The 16,060-nt window shown below is 49.0% G+C and overlaps 1 pseudogene across 2 annotated transcripts; it reads right to left on the bottom strand.

Annotated features, from left to right (window-relative positions):
- Window positions 1-3,293: 3,293 nt before the first annotated feature.
- LOC103634424 (SAC3 family protein B) lies at window positions 3,294-15,822 on the bottom strand (annotated as a pseudogene). Of its 2 annotated transcripts, none has more exons than XR_004549239.2 (11): window positions 15,506-15,822; window positions 15,109-15,333; window positions 14,761-14,999; window positions 14,537-14,637; window positions 13,878-14,427; window positions 13,715-13,806; window positions 13,538-13,631; window positions 12,505-12,597; window positions 11,438-12,417; window positions 11,231-11,345; window positions 3,294-5,239 (listed from the first exon to the last, which is right to left on the bottom strand). The product of XR_004549239.2 is annotated as an SAC3 family protein B, transcript variant X1 (transcript). The 2 variants fall into 2 exon arrangements; XR_004549240.2 differs by having other exon boundaries at window positions 15,575-15,822.
- Window positions 15,823-16,060: the final 238 nt, after the last annotated feature.

The raw sequence follows: 16,060 nt of genomic DNA, 5'->3' as shown, positions 1-16,060 counted from the left end.
GAATATAGAGCGATGGCTTTAGCTCTATGTGAGATGATGTGGTTGAAAGGTCTTCTGAAGGAGCTTCGGGTGTTGAAAAACGAAACTATGTTACTTCATTGTGATAATGTAGCAGCGATCAATATAGCAAATAATGCAGTCCAGTTTGACCGCATGAAACATGTGGAGATTGATAGGTTCTTCATCAAGGAGAAGATTGATGTTGGGACTTTGAAGTTGAAGTATGTTAAGTCTCGTAATCAGTTAGCAGATAGTCTCACAAAAGGTCTAGGTCCTAAAGATAATGAGTTGGCATGTAGCAAGATGGGAATGTTGAATATATTTAGCCCATCTTGAGGGGGAGTGTTGGTGTAAATAGTTCAATGTAAAAGGACCTCCTTGTATAATGGAGTAATATAGTTTGTGGGAGCTGCAGCCCGAGAGGGTACAGCACAGTACACCAAACAACAGCCATAGAATCAAAGTCAGGTGGATGAAGTGATGTCAAGCATTTGGCGTTCTATGTGACAAGAGGATACTACATAACTAAAAGGCAAATTTTATAGGACAACGATTAGACATGTTATGTTGTATGGTGTAGAATGTTGGCCACTTGGCCTACAAAAAGATGATATGTTCAGCAGGTAAGTGTTGTGGAAATGTGTATGTTGTGTTGGATTTGTGGCCATACAAGAAAGACTCGAGTAAGGAACGATGATATACATGACAAGGTAGGGGTAGCACTAATTGAAGAAAAGCTTGACCAACACCAATAGAGATGGTTTGGACATGTCAAACGTAGATATCTAGAGACACTAGTGCGCGTGGGATCCTAAGGTGCAATAGTAATGTGGAGAGAAGTAGCGGAAGACCGAAGTTGACACCAAAAGAGGCAGCACAAAGAAGACTTGAAATGATCGAATATACCCAAAGCTTTAGCTTTAAATAGAAGCGCATGGAAAACATTCTATCCACGTCACCACATGCTTGAACCTTGACTTATGCCTTCTGTTTGGTTTCAACTCTAGCCTACCCCAACTTTAGTTGGGACTAAATGGCTTCGATGTTGATTTCCAACATAATTTAATACCTCGAAGTCATTTTGCTGCAGAACTAGGTGTTTAAGCACTACAGAAAGCAAGGTTACTATGCACAAAATGTATTAAATTACCCCAGAAAAAACAAACATCATTCGATACCTTCTAGAATTTCCACCAGTATTAACATGAGCTTTCGTGCCATCAGCATCCTCGTAGGACAAAGTAGGTGACCTTGACCTTTTTGAAATGTTATGATCTGATGATTGATTCTGCATTGAACCCGTGAATCTACTAATAAAGAAGAAAACACATTACAATAGCATAAACACACATGCAGGCACACAAGCAAAAAAGCACAAGGCGTTTGTGCACGCTGAATACGACAGTTTTGGACATTGAATTTATATTTAACTGTATAATGGCATGAAAATAACAATATTTTAATTTTCATTCAACAAATAATTACAGTGTGAAACTTGGTTTTATCATCCACGATGTGCTTAAGTTAGTATTATAATTCATTGATATTCATTCAAAAAAGGAAACATCAACAGAAACCCTACAAACAGTGAGTGCATTTACTGAAACCCAATGTGCCCCGTGTGATATCAACTAGAGCATTCCTAGTGCAACTCCAACATCCAACTGGCAAGACAATAGACATAAACAATATTCCATCTGGAATGCTTTATGAGCTAAGACTTCTATTCCATAAGGACTTGGTTATTGCGTTCAATATTCCATATGGAGTGGATTATTGAGTTCAATCACACCCACAAGAAAAAAAGAAAAATGGAAAAGTACATGCAGAAGAAATTCAGATCAAAGTTATGAGCACTTCTAACAATTCTAGCTCACAGAACTTTCGTGGTTCCATGAACACATCCATGTCTTGTTAAACCATAAAATCATAAATGATAGCATTAAATTACTAAAATTACTCACGTGACCAACATGGACAAGATGAACTACTTCCCAGGGTATAACATTGCCTGTCATATCCAGGACTAATGGATTACTGTTATAACGAGGAAAAAAGTTGTACATGATGGTACTATAATTTAGGCCATAGCAAACGACATTTTGTACTGAAAGTATAACCAATGGCTAGAGTAATTATAACATTCATTTTCTGGTCAGGATGACACAATAACCGAATATAAAAAGTATCAGTACAAATATGGTGAAAATTGAACGAAAGCACTCACTTATACACATTAGCACGAGGATCAACAATCTGCACATGATGGTGATCTTGGAAGTCTGATGGATGTCTAAACTTGCTGGCTATGTTTGATGGTGATTTGGTTGAAGTTTGTGACCTCATGTTCTCGGAAGGCCGCATCCTCAATTGCTCTGAAGATTGCAAACTTCCATTTTCAAACAATGGGTCTGCAAAGTGCACCAACCTGTTAATAGAAGAAATGTCAGGTACCAAATTTCTTATGAACAGTAAGTTCTAGGAGAACTTAAAAAACATACATAACAAAAAGAACCTTTGAGAACCATTCAATATATGATACTGTTGACTTTTTTTGAAAATTTGACCACTCGTTTTATTTAAAAAATTGAGTTATTGTTTATTTTGTTATGATTTGTTTTATCACTTACGGTTGTTTGAGTGTGACTTAAAATTTTACATTTTCAAATAAATATTTTGAATAAAACGAAGTGGTCAAAGTTTTGAAAAAAAAATCAATGGCGTTATATATTTGTGAACGGAGGTAGTATATTATTTTGTCCTGTGGTAGGAGTCGGTTATTTATGCCATGCTCGGGGCAATAAAAAACTACTTTAATTTAGCATGACTGCTAGAACTTTTTCAGTTATGAACCAATGATAAATATGCAATTTTTCTTGATTGGCTTTATCTGTGTCGCTAATGTTAAATTCTTCCTTGTTTCCTACAGGTTGCCACGTATCAAGATCCTCGAGATGCCTGCTCAGCAATCGCTGCAGAGTCATACAAACTATGGCTGGAGCACGAAAATAGGACAGATGATATAACGATAATCATTGTGCATATCCGAGACATGGAAAGTGTAGGTGCACCAAAATTTTAAATTCTGCAAGCATAAACAGAAGTAACTTATTCAGTGACTGGCTGAAAATTTGTTGTTCTTCCCAAAATTTACTGTCAGGCCCTGCAGGGAGTGACAAAGCGGACTACGGTAGCGTGGGAGCGTCAATAGCTGTGCACGCAATACAGTTATGCTCGCACCGGGCTGGTCTGACCCAAATCGTGCTTTAGGTACTTTACTGACAATGACATGATTCGAGAAGAAAAATGACGCTTCTATATTTCATTCCTGCGAAACAAGAACGCTTTAACTTGGCAGTGTTAGTTTTCACTTCCACAAAATCTAGTTTTACAAGTTACAACAAATGTGGAAGGATGGTGTAACAAAACCCTTCCAGCCTTACTACGGGGCTCAAAAGTATATGGAAAGTGTCTCATCGATCCTGTCCTGCAGCTTGGTGCACTGCTCCAGTAGCCGGGAAAGCTTGTCGTCCGTCTCGATGGGCATCACCTCGCCCAACTCTACTCTTAGCTGGGAAAGCTTGTCGTCTGTCTCGATGGGCATCACCTCTCCCAACTCTACTCTTCTTGGTATGTACATTTCATCAACTCCATGCACGCCGTTGTTGTCAGCAAGTGCCTGAGGTTCTTCATGAACATGCACAGGCAGTCGTGGTGCCAGAGTTACGGGCTGCGCATCAACAGCATCGAGGTCACAACTGATCTCAATGATTTCGTCTAGTGTGATGCCGGTTGAAACAGCAGGCATCATGATGTGATCCACAGCATCGCTGCTGGCGGTGTTAGCAGTAAGCCCTTGTGTGGTACCATTTGAGCCAGCTGCTGCAGGAGCCTGATACAGGTGCTGAGTCAGAACATAAGCTTCTGAGAACTTTCCGGTAGAGAGCTTTGCTAGCCTCCAGTTGTAAATACGACGGAAGATCGCCACCCATCTGGGAGCGAGATAGTAAGACGAATCCCGGAGTTCAAGGCCAACACAATTCTGCACCATAACATTCACTTCGGTGACCACCTGGCTTTCATCTAACAGCCGGGCTGATTCGGTCAAGTATCTCGCCAAGCACTCCTCAAGTAACTTCTTCTGATCCTGGATCTGCTTGCCCATGTGAGAACCATGGTTTAGCCAAGATAGATCGTAACTGAACTCTGGAATCTTGCAGCTATTAATGGCTGCAAGCAGTGGCTGGATCCTTGATGGCGAAGACCATCCAATGCTAGGCAAGGACATTTCTGCATATATCCTCTCATTGCTTGTTCTCTCCAGAAGACCAATCTCGGGAGCTGGCCATTGGCTACAGTTTGTGTTTGCTGCAGCCAAAATCTCTTCTGCAAGTTGATTGACAGCATTGTTGAATACTGAAATGCAATCGCCAGGACCAGCTCCAGGTGCAACATGGGTGTTAAGCAGCTCAAGTTGTGGATTCAAGTATTCCAGAAGCAATTCATGGGTCTTCACAAGAGTGACATCAGGCTGCACTGGCAAACTACTTACCAGCCACTTCAGGCCCTCACGCAGTTTGTCATCATCAAAGAAACCATTGGCATGGTCTTCTGTGTAGTTTTCAACAAGAAAAATAACCAAAGACAAACCGATCTTTCCTCTGTTAAGACCATTGAGGCCAAGCCTGTTGATGATGTACTTTGACGCATACTCATATCCTTCGTTATATGTATCGCCACTGAAAATCAGAAGGGGAAGATTGGATTCATCTGGTATGTAGGCTAAAAGACTGTTAAACCGTTCCTTCTGCATTTCCCATGAAATGCTTTCAGACACTACAAATACTATACAGCTTGTACTGTTAGCAATATCATTATCAATAACTTGCTGATCGCTGGCCCTAACAACAGACAAACAACATGCATTTGGAAAACTGATCCACTCTGTCCAAATTGATAGGCCTGCTGAAGAAACAACCAATCCAATATCTCCGATTCCATAACCCATGAGCTTTCTAAGTAACCATTTTGAGACAAAACTGTTGGTCTGGGATTCCATACCCGGTGGAACAAGTACAAGCAACTTCCAGCAGAGGCATCTAGCATCAGGGTTATTTTCATTTAGAATGGGACCAGACAGCTCCGAAACATTTAGCCGTGACCAGGACCTTTGCTTTCTTGCTTGTCTTTCTTTAAAGGCGTGGCCAATATCTAGTTCTTCAACTGCTAGCTTAGACACCTTCATAGTAGTATAGTACACAAGTCTTAATCATTATCACTTTTTAACAACACTAGAAAAAATCACTAAAACATCAGTTCACACAGAAATTTCACCAAAGTTCGATGATTTATCAATTAATAATAGAGGTACACAATTCCATCCAATTTAATTTTTATCTTGCAGAAAGTGATATTTATAATGCAGCGAGAGAAGAAAAGTGTTGGAATGAGAACCCATGCCCTAATCAGGGGTTGGGAGTGATATTAAATAGAGAGAGTAACTGGGCCAAGGCCCATTACACAGGGGTATAACAGTCATTACACAGGGAATAACACAAACCCTAGACGGGTAGTCTAACACCCCCCCGCAGTCACAACTCTATCCTGTACAGATGTTGAGACTGGATCGGAAGTCTAAAAAGACACTCGACGGTAACCCCTTGGTGAAGATGTCGGCGAACTGAAGCGTGGTGGGGACGCTGAGAACGCGGACGTCACCGGCAGCGACACGCTCGCGGACGAAGTGGAGGTCGATCTCCACATGCTTCGTGCGCTGATGCTGCACGGGGTTGGTGGAGAGGTAGACCGCGCTGACATTGTCGCAGTAGACGAGGGTGGCGCGCTGGAGGGGACTGTGAAGCTCGTGGAGGAGCTGGCGCAGCCAGGAAGCCTCGGCCACGCCGTTGGCCACAGCACGGTACTCGGCCTCAGCGCTGGAGCGAGAGACGACGGGCTGCCTCTTGGCGGCCCAAGAGACGAGGTTGGCGCCCAGGAAGACGGCGTAGCCGGAGGTGGACCGGCGCGTGTCGGGACAGCCAGCCCAGTCAGCGTCGGTGTAGACCACGAGCTCCGTCGTCGGGGATGGGCGGAGTAGGAGGCCGTAGTCGAGGGAGCCGCGGAGGTAGCGTAGAATCCGCTTGAGTGCAGTGAGATGGGGCTCCCGCGGAGTGTGCATGTGGAGGCACACCTGCTGGACGGCGTAAGCGATGTCGGGCCTGGAGAACGTGAGGTACTGGAGTGCGCCGGTGAGGCTCCGGTAGGACGTCGCGTCGGCGACCGGAGGCCCGTCGTCCTCAGAGAGCTTCGCCTGAGTGTCGACAGGCGTGGTGCAGGGCTTGCAGTCAGACATGCCAGCCCGCTCCAGGATGTCGATGGCGTACTGGCGCTGGTGGAGGAAGAGACCCTGAGGCCGACGTTCGGCGGTGACGCCGAGGAAGTGGTGGAGGGGCCCCAGGTCCTTCATCGCGAACTCCCGCTGAAGGGCGACGATCGTGCGGTGAAGGAGGTCGGCGGTGGATGCCGTGAGCACAATGTCGTCGACGTAGAGCAGGAGGTAGACGGTGTCGTCGCCGCGCCGGTAGATGAACAGGGACGTGTCCGACTTGGCCTCGACGAAGCCGACGGAGGCCAGGTAGGAGGCGAAGCGGCTGTACCAAGCCCGTGGCGCCTGCTTGAGGCCGTACAGGGATCGGTTCAGCCGGCAAACCAGGTCCGGACGGTCAGCGTCGACGAAGCCGGTGGGCTGGCTGCAGTAGACAGTCTCCGTCAGAGTGCCATGGAGGAAGGCATTCTTGACATCGAGCTGATGGATCGCCCAGTCGCGGGAGAGGGCGAGGGAGAGGACAGCGCGAACAGTGGCGAACTTGACGACAGGGCTGAAGGTCTCGTCGTAGTCCACTCCGGGGCGCTGGGTGAAGCCCCGAAGGACCCAACGGGCCTTGTAGCGGTCGAGGGAGCCGTCTGAGGTCAGCTTGTGGCGAAATAGCCACTTGCCGGTGACCACGTTGGTGCCTGGTGGACGCGGCACCAGGTCCCAAGTGTGGTTGGCCAAGAGGGCCGCGTACTCCTCCTCCATAGCGCGACGCCAGTGTGGGTCGGCGAGGGCAGTGCGAACGGAGGAGGGTACCGGGGAAGCGTCGGGTGGAGTGCTGGTCGTAGCGGCTGCCAGGATGAGCCGGTCGACGGGGCGGAGAACGCCAGCAGCGCGTCGAGTCACCATCGGGTGGACGTGCCCGGGGTCGCGATGGATGGCGACCGGGTGGTATACGGATGACTCGGAGTGAGCCACCGGAACGTCGGGAGCGGCTGGAGGGGCCGGCTCACGGCGGTGATAGACGACGGCGAGGTCGGCGAAGCGGGCCGCGCTCGTCGATGGGCACGCGTCGGGGGGTGCCGAGGTAGTGGCGTGGCCGCGGCGATGGTAGACGAGGGCGGGGTTGGCGAATCGAGCCGGAGTCGACGGGGCCGCGCGCGGCGCAGGCGGGGTCGACGGGGCCGCGCGTGGCGCAGGCGGGGTCGACGGGGCCGCGCGTGGCGCGGAAGAGGTCGTGGGGGCCGCACGAGGAGCAGGTAACGGCGCAAGACGGGGAGCCGAAGGTGGGGGAGGAATCGGATCGGACTCGAGGAGGGAGTCAAGATCGGTGGGTGGGGTGGAGCCAGCAAGGGGAAACACATCTTCGTCAAAGACGACATGACGAGAGATGATGATGCGGTGGGAGGTGAGGTCCAGACACCGGTACCCCTTGTGGTCAGGGGAGTAGCCAAGGAATAGACAGCGGGTGGAGCGAGGAGAAAGCTTATGTGGAGCAGTAGCAGAAGTGTTAGGGTAGCAGGCACAGCCGAACACGCGAAGGTGGTCATAGGAAGGGGTTGTGCCGTAAAGGGCGAAGTGGGGGGTAGGGTGGCGTACCGCCGTCGAGGGAAGACGGTTGAGGAGGTGGGTGGCAGTATGCAGGGCCTCTGCCCAGTAGCTGGCGGGGAGAGACGCCTGGAAGAGGAGACAGCGGAGCATATTAGTGGTGGTGCGGATCATGCGTTCGGCTCGGCCGTTCTGGGCAGAAGTGTAGGGGCACGAGAGACGCAACTGGACGCCATGAGTGAGGAAGAAGGAGCGAGAGGCGTTGTTATCGAACTCGCGGCCATTGTCACACTGCAGAGCACGGACCGGGCGACGAAACTGAGTGGATACCCAGGTGAAGAAGTGTGTGAGGGTGGTGAATGTGTCCGACTTCAACCGAAGCGGGAAGGTCCAGAGAAAATGGGAAAAATCATCCAAAATCACCAGATAATATTTATAACCAGAAAGACTGAGTACAGGGGAGGTCCAAAGGTCACAATGAACCAGATCAAAAGCCTGCTCAGCCCGAGAAGAAGAAGTAGTAAATGGGAGACGAGTATGTCGGCCTAACTGACAAGCATGACAGAGACCCTCAAAATGTCCCCTACTACATGAACGATCGAGACTACTGGTAATCTTGGTCATGACGTCGGGTCCAGGATGGCCGAGACGTCGATGCCATGTGGTGGAGGAGGTGGTGGAGACCAAGGCAGGAGGTGGAGACACGCCGGCGGTGGGGGGCTGGAGCGGGTAGAGAGGCCCCGAGCTGTCACAGCGGGCGAGAAGGGTCCTGGTGGCCAGATCCTTCACAGAAAAACCAGAGGGGTCAAACTCAATGGAACAGGAGTTGTCAGTAGTGAATCGACGAACAGAAAGAAGATTGTGGGTGATGTGGGGAGCTACGAGAACATCGTTGAGGTAAAACGGCCCAGGGAGAACCGAGGCACCTACTGAGGTGACTGGCAGAGTGGAACCGTTTCCAACGACGATCGAGGATGGGTGAGAGGGGAGTGGGGGATGAGAGCGAGAGAGCGTGCCTGCCGTGGGGGTGGTGTGGTACGAGGCACCGGAGTCGATCACCCAGTCGGAGGGGGGTGGGGTCATCGCCATGGTGCTGAAAGCAGCAGCGAGGGAGGTGCTGTCCCAACCACCAGCCGGCGGGGACCAAGGCGTCGAGGTGTGGGTCCCCGGGGGCTGGAGCGCGGGCGGAGCCTGGGGCACGACGGGAACACCATAAGGAGGTGCGCCGTAGTGAGGAGTAGTCAGGAGGGCGGGCGCCGGAGGACGGGGGGTACTCGGTGCCTGGCCCGGCCACATGGCGATGGTCCCGGTCCAGGGGTTGTAGAAGGACGGCCACGCGTGGCCGCCACCCCGGCCGGAGGGACCACCACGAGAGGAGCCGCCGCTCCCACGGCCGCCCTTGCGGGAGCGACGACCCCCGTCGGTCGTAGAAGTCGGACGAGGGGCCGCCGAGACGGCAGGAGGGGGGCGGGTGGGAGCCCCGGTCGACGGAGGACGGGTGGCCTGGCCCCCTGAAGGCGGCTGACCACTGGTGGGAGCGCTGTAGAGGGCCGAGGCAGGAGTGGGTGCCTCATTCGCCATGGTGAGCTCCTCGAGGAGAAGCTCGTTCCGCACGGCGTGGAAGGTGGGGAAGGGCACGCTCCTCTTGATGAGAGCCTTCAGGTGGCCGTAGCGGGGGCTGAGGCCACGCAGGAGGTTCAGCACCAGGGTACGATCGGCAACTGGCTCGCCGAGATCGCGGAGAGAGTCAGCCAGGCCCTTCATCTGGCGGCAGTATTCTCCCACGGAGAGGTCTCCCTGAGAGAACAGGTGGAACTGGGCGTCGAGGTGGAGCGCCCGCGCATCCCGATTCCCGAGGAACTGGTCCTCGAGAGCGAGCCACGCCTGGCGAGCAGTGTCCGCCTGATCGCGGATGATGTCCTGCAGCTCAACGGTGATGGTGCCGTGGAGCCACGAGAGGACAACGCTGTCCATGAGGCACCAGGAGCGAGGCGGTGGAGCGTCGTGGTCGACGAGGACGTGATCGTCGAGGACGAACCGCCGCAGCGTGAGGAGGACCTGTCCTCGCCAGCGGGGGTAGTGGGAAGACGCCGGATCCAACACCACGGACACGAGGGCCCGGATGTTGTGCAGACCAGCGGCCTGAGCGTGAAGAGCAGCGATGAGGTCGGCGTCGAGGTCGGAGTCGCGGGGGTCCTCCGGGGGTTCCACAGGGGCGACCGGCGGGCGACCGAGGAGGCGCTGCGTGGTGGCCATCTGGGTGGTCAGAGCGGCACCCAGAGCACGCTCTCGCTCCAGGGCGAGGGAGGCGGCGCGCTCGCGCTCCCGCGAGGCCGTCACAGCGGCCTGGATCTCCGCGAGGGTGTCGACGAGCGGGGAGGCGACGGTGGGAAGTGCGGAGGGCGTGACGGCGTGGCTCCAGGTGGGTGAAGCGAGGGTGGGAAACCCCGGCGGAGATCCGCGGCGCAGGGTCAGCGGGGAGACGGCAGGAAGCGGCGCAAGGCCGGTGATGTAGGGGGCCCCTCCATGGGCGGGCGCGCTGCTGATCGCAGCGGGGGTGATGGGGCCGGTGGCGGCAGAGGTGGTGTCGTCCATGGCAGCGACGGTTGGAGGAAGTCACAGCAAGGAACGAAGCCGGGTCGGGGAGGGAGCGAGGTAGGGAAGCCTGCCTGAAGAACAACACCGGAGGGAGCAGTGGAGGTGAGCGGCTGCTCCCTGCTGCGTCCAGAAACAGAGGAGGGATGCTGGCGTGGGACACCGGGCGCTGGGTCGCGGAGCCGGGGCGGCTGCCCGCGCGCGGCCGGGAGCGTTGGTCGGCGGTGCGGGAGCTCCTGGCGCTGGGTCGCGGAGCCAGGGGCGGCTGCCCGCGCGTGGCCTGGAGCGGTGGTCGCGGCAGAGGGTTGCGCGGCCTCGGACGAAGGGACGTCCACGACCAGGCGGGACGTCGGAGGCGCGGCACCGGGGAGTGGCGGCCGCGCAGGGGCGGCGGCCCTGTGAGCGACGGTCGCGCACCGACGGGAGCGGCGACCCAGGGGAGGGCGGCGCGCCGGGGAGATGGGAGGGAGGCCGGCGGCCGGAGGTGGGTCAGGGGAGGGCGGCGGCTGGGTGGAGGCCGGTCGGTTGGAACCGACGGCTGAGAGAGAAAAAAAAAACCTAAACCTAGCTCTGTGATACCATGTTGGAATGAGAACCCATGCCCTAATCAGGGGTTGGGAGTGATATTAAATAGAGAGAGTAACTGGGCCAAGGCCCATTACACAGGGGTATAACAGTCATTACACAGGGAATAACACAAACCCTAGACGGGTAGTCTAACAAAAAGTGATACCTCAATTTACTGATACTGGAAAAAAAAACTATGACATGTCTTACCGTTGTACTTTTATGAACTGGTGGGCCAAGTGATAGAGAACACAATGCTGCAACAGCAAGAGCATTCTTCTGCTCCCTAAGTAATCGCTTGTCAGCAGCATGCTGCCTCCATTTCCTGAAACACCACAATAGGAATCAAGCTTTTATAAGTTACCACCAAAGTTCTACTGATGGGAGCATAAACGAATAGAACAAGTATAAAAGAACCTCAGTATTGCTTTCAGGTTTTCATCAGAAATTAGTTTCTTTGCGGGCATAACAATTGGTAACCAATCATCATTTGTGCCGTTACTAATACTATGATCCTCATATTCCTCATGATAGGACAAAGGGGAGCTAATAGGCAATCCAGCTCCAATAACCAGACATTCATGATCTGGTGGAGTTCCCTCATCCATATCTGCACCGATGCCAGAAACATGTGCCCTGAAGTCATCTTCCGCTCCATACATACTGGAGTAATTTAAAGACATGCTATCTGCAAGAGGATGTGAAATAATTGGTTCTGCCAGAGCATTGGCGTTTTGCGTGTTAGCTTGTGACCACAGTATGTCTGTTTGCATCTCTACCTTCTGAGGGATCTCAGCAACACCACTATCCTGGTCTTCAGCTATAAGGCCATTAACCAATTTGGTCTTGCCTTCAGCTTTTGGTGAAGCTACTTTTGGTGTTTTTGACAGTATGTCCCTCTTGCCAGTACGTGGAGAAACAGCAGTAAGGACAGATGAAAACCTGTCTTTTCTACCATCAGTTGGGGAGAGAGGCTTTGGATGTGTTGAACTGAATAGTTTGCTGGCAGCTCTTGGAGAGAAAGGATCTGAAAACAATGGGCTAATCTGTCTGTCAGGAGTGATTGAAATAGGCCCAGGAAATGATGGATCCAAATCCATTCTGCCATCAGGAGGAATCGCAGGAGCATTCTGTGGTAGAAATAGATCTCTTTTGCCAGCAACTGGTTGACCAGTATATGGAAAGACAGTCTTTTCTTTGCTAGTTGGAGCACAATCTGGCCCAGAAGAAACATCATCAACGACCCTCTGCGATTTTTTAGAATGCACAAGCTGTGAACAGCCAGATGGGAAATCACTTTCACTGTTAAGAAAAGGTCCTTCTTTGACTAAGTACAGTTCTTCATACTGCCTCAACCCAAAACCATGGTATTCTAATAGATTTTCAACATCCTCGTCCTTGAAAGAGAAAATGAAGGCATATAAGGATTTCACAAGTTCCCAGTTCAGAATTAGTTTATGTCCAAAGGAAGAAAACATACTAACCTCCATAGCAAGCCACACCACAACCTGCGAAATAGGGATGCCTTGGCCATTCTGAAGACCACTGTGCAAGGAAGCGAGTGCTTGCCTCCTTAGCTGGGAAGAGACTTCGCTTGTTAATTTACAAAAAAAAAGGTGCACTTGAAATTGAACAGCAGCCTACTACATGAAAGTACACCGAAGTAGTGATTTAGAAGTACTGAAAGACACTGCTATCACAAAATGATCTAATGCTAATAACCAAATAATGTGTAACAGCATGCACTCATCAAGTCACGATGAATTAAGTTCAGAGGATTTTAAAGTTAGAAATTCCAATGTGATGCTCAAGATTTTAGATAATTAGACAGGTTAGGTGGTTCTTTGTCCACTCTTTTAACTTGTGGAGCTCTATCTCTTATTTTCTGTATCTTTGTGCATGGACTCCATTTATCATATAAATATAGCTTTTACTCTCTGTAAAGCTTTTCCGTAACGTTATCAAAATGTTGGAAGTATACTGAGCATGCAGTACGATGCCAGGCATATGATATACCGAGTGAGTTCAGTGCCTTTTCCAATCATTGAGGTAGATGATAATTTGCCACCCTTGAGCAGTAGTCACCGGCAATGGGCCAGGGTGGCAAAACCTTTCCACTCAATCGAGTGCCAAATTGTTATAGGACAAACATACAATGGTAAGCATGCAACAACTGAAATGAATCAAGTTTATCTTTATACCACAGTAGATTTTTTGCATTGTGAAAAGAATGCTCGCATTCTAAATCCATTATCACAGGTAATTCCATTATATTATAGGAACTGAGCCTAGCTCAGTTGATTGAGAGTGTGGATGCACCCGTAAGCCACCCAAGTTCGATTGTGCCTATTTCTTCTTAATAAGAAGTCACCTAGTTCCTACCAGGTTGGTCATTGTTTTTTTGTTGCCATTACAGTATTTCAAACACAGTTGGCCTAGGAAATATAAGAGCTTAGGAAGAATAAATTCCACTGAAAGGGTATGTTGATGAACAGCTTTTAGAGACAATAATTCTACCTTTGCAAAATGAGCATGCATCAAACAGGCCTGCAAATATGTAGCTTTCCTTGCAAGACGGAAGAAGGAAATAAAGTTCCCCATTCTGCATGCTCTGAATGTATAGGAAATGTAGGCATTAGATGAAAGCTAGTACAAATATGATAAGCACAAAATAATGCTTGATGGTATGACTACCTTGCAACTTCTCTTGCAAACAAGATCTCTGGACTGCCTCTAATTTCACGAGACATCTTAGCAAGATCCAGAGATAACTCAGCAGGTTCAACCTAATTCAGATGTATCTATGAGTCAGCAAATATCAAAACGCAAAAGACCAGATCTGCTCAAGTTGCCTCACCTTGTAACCAGGATGTTTGTCTAATTTGAGCAGTGCATAATAACCCCGAAACTCCTTTTCTGTTGAGAAGAGAACACCTTCTCTCCTATGGTCATCATACATTTGAAATAGCTCAACTGATGTTTTATTCATCTGCTCAATGTTGAGGTGTGCATCAAAACCCTCGGAAAAACCTTCTCCTTTGTTGTATTCACATAATTCATGCATCGCAATTATGTGGAGCCTTATCTGCTCAACAAAAGACAGCTTCAAGATGAAACATTCCAGGAAATAAGGGTGCCCACAGAATAAATTCATAGTGGCTGATGAAATAAACACATGACAAAACAGGGATATATATCTCAAGCATAGAAATAGCCTCTTGATTGAAGAAATGCTGCATTCTAAGATCCATTCTTATTGCTCGCATCCTATCCCACAAGAAGTTGTATAAGCCCAAGAAACTGTCATCATATGTGTGATCCAGCAAACTAAGAAGATACTCCATTGTCTTCTGTAAAATTGGCAGAGGCCTTATCAAGTCTGCATCTCTCTCAGCAGTCCTATTATACTGTAACAATCACATAATGTATTCCATCAAACTTCTTGTTATCAGTGATTAGAAATAATTCAAATGAAATACTGTCATACTGCCAGCTTACAAGGAATGTAGTATGTACCTTTTTAACAGCGAGAAGCTCAGTAGTTAGGTTTCTGTCTCCGTCCAATCTTTCATACCTATCAAGATCTCCTTTTCTCTCACGCTCTGCCCTCTCAGGTTCTAAAGGGAAACAAGGATATATATGCAAAAGATATATTAGTTCTGTATGTTTAGAGGAAGGTATATAGAAAAGGCAATGTGAATAACTAAATAGTATCGTGTGAAGACGATCTAAGGAAGAACCTGGGCACATATCAGGGCAAAGCCCAACTATTGCAGCCAAAGCTGTGGAATCCATGTCAACCAAAGTATTGTCATCGGTGTCATCATTTGTTCTCAAAGGAGTTCTTCCCACTGATGTGGCTTGTTTGGACTTATCTGCAGAGCTTTTAACTGTTTTCACAAAATCATTAGTATTTTGTACTGGCCTGCTTAATTCAACATGGAAACGAGCCAGCCGCTTGGCTTTTGCTTGTTCCTCCCTGCACAAAATGCTTCATGAGTAACGCCAACAGGCAACATACCTAATCATTAATTAAGTATTGTTGCAAGGAGAGAAAAGTGAAAAGCCATCTAGTGGATAATAAGTACCTCTCAAGTTCAGTTGAAGGGGTCAAATGATCATCATCAGTAGCATCCAAAGAAGAGATCCCTGTTCTTCTGGTAGCACTAAGGATAGAAGGCTTTGGTGGAGAAATAGCTAACGTGTTTAGTTCATTGGAGTCTGAAAGATGAGACATCTGTTGTGATGGTGAACATGCACCACCAATGCGTGATTGTATTTGATTTCTGAACTTGGAAAAGGATGCATCAGACCTGTAATAATTGCACAAAAAACAACTATTAGTATCAATGATCAACAGGCACAATAAGAGCTCTCACTTTTTTTCCTAACTACTGCTGCATGTTAAAATGTTAGCACTACCCAAAATCAACACTCTAACCAAAACTAACATGAAACGAAACAAATTCAAAGAAAAAAAATTACTTCTGGACATCAGCATATGCATGAAGATTCTGGACTGAGTAGTTGCTGCCAAAATCTACAGATGATGACCTGATATTGCCTCTGGTATCCGATGGTGGTGACTTGACCATGCGTGTGAACTCTGATGCAGGTGATCGCATCCTTTTTGAGGCTTCAACATTTTCATCATTGATGGTATCCGAATAGTCAACCAGTCTGCAAACAGAGCAGGGGGGATATTGCTCACGTTAGCTGAAAGCCCATAGTAAATCAGTCGTGGCACAGGGCTGTTAGGTTGTGCGTCCAGGCAGCAGCCCCCAGACCATTGATTCTGATCGCCTCGCGGCTGGGATATGTTGCCTAGCAGACATTTGCCTGCGAGGCCATACCTCTTCCTAATTTAACATTTCCAGAAAACCATGGGACAAAATGAAGACAACAAAAAATATTGGTAGGAAATTAAATAAAAAATCAATCCGTTCGAAAAATTGAACACAGCGACAGAAAAACGGAAAAACTAAAATAAATGTTAATATCATATAAACTTGAATAAGGGACTAATGGTTCTGAATAAAA

Source organism: Zea mays, chromosome 7, assembly GCF_902167145.1.
Source record: "Zea mays cultivar B73 chromosome 7, Zm-B73-REFERENCE-NAM-5.0, whole genome shotgun sequence".
Lineage (NCBI taxonomy): Eukaryota > Viridiplantae > Streptophyta > Magnoliopsida > Poales > Poaceae > Zea > Zea mays.
This window is presented reverse-complemented; position numbering and strand designations above follow the sequence as displayed.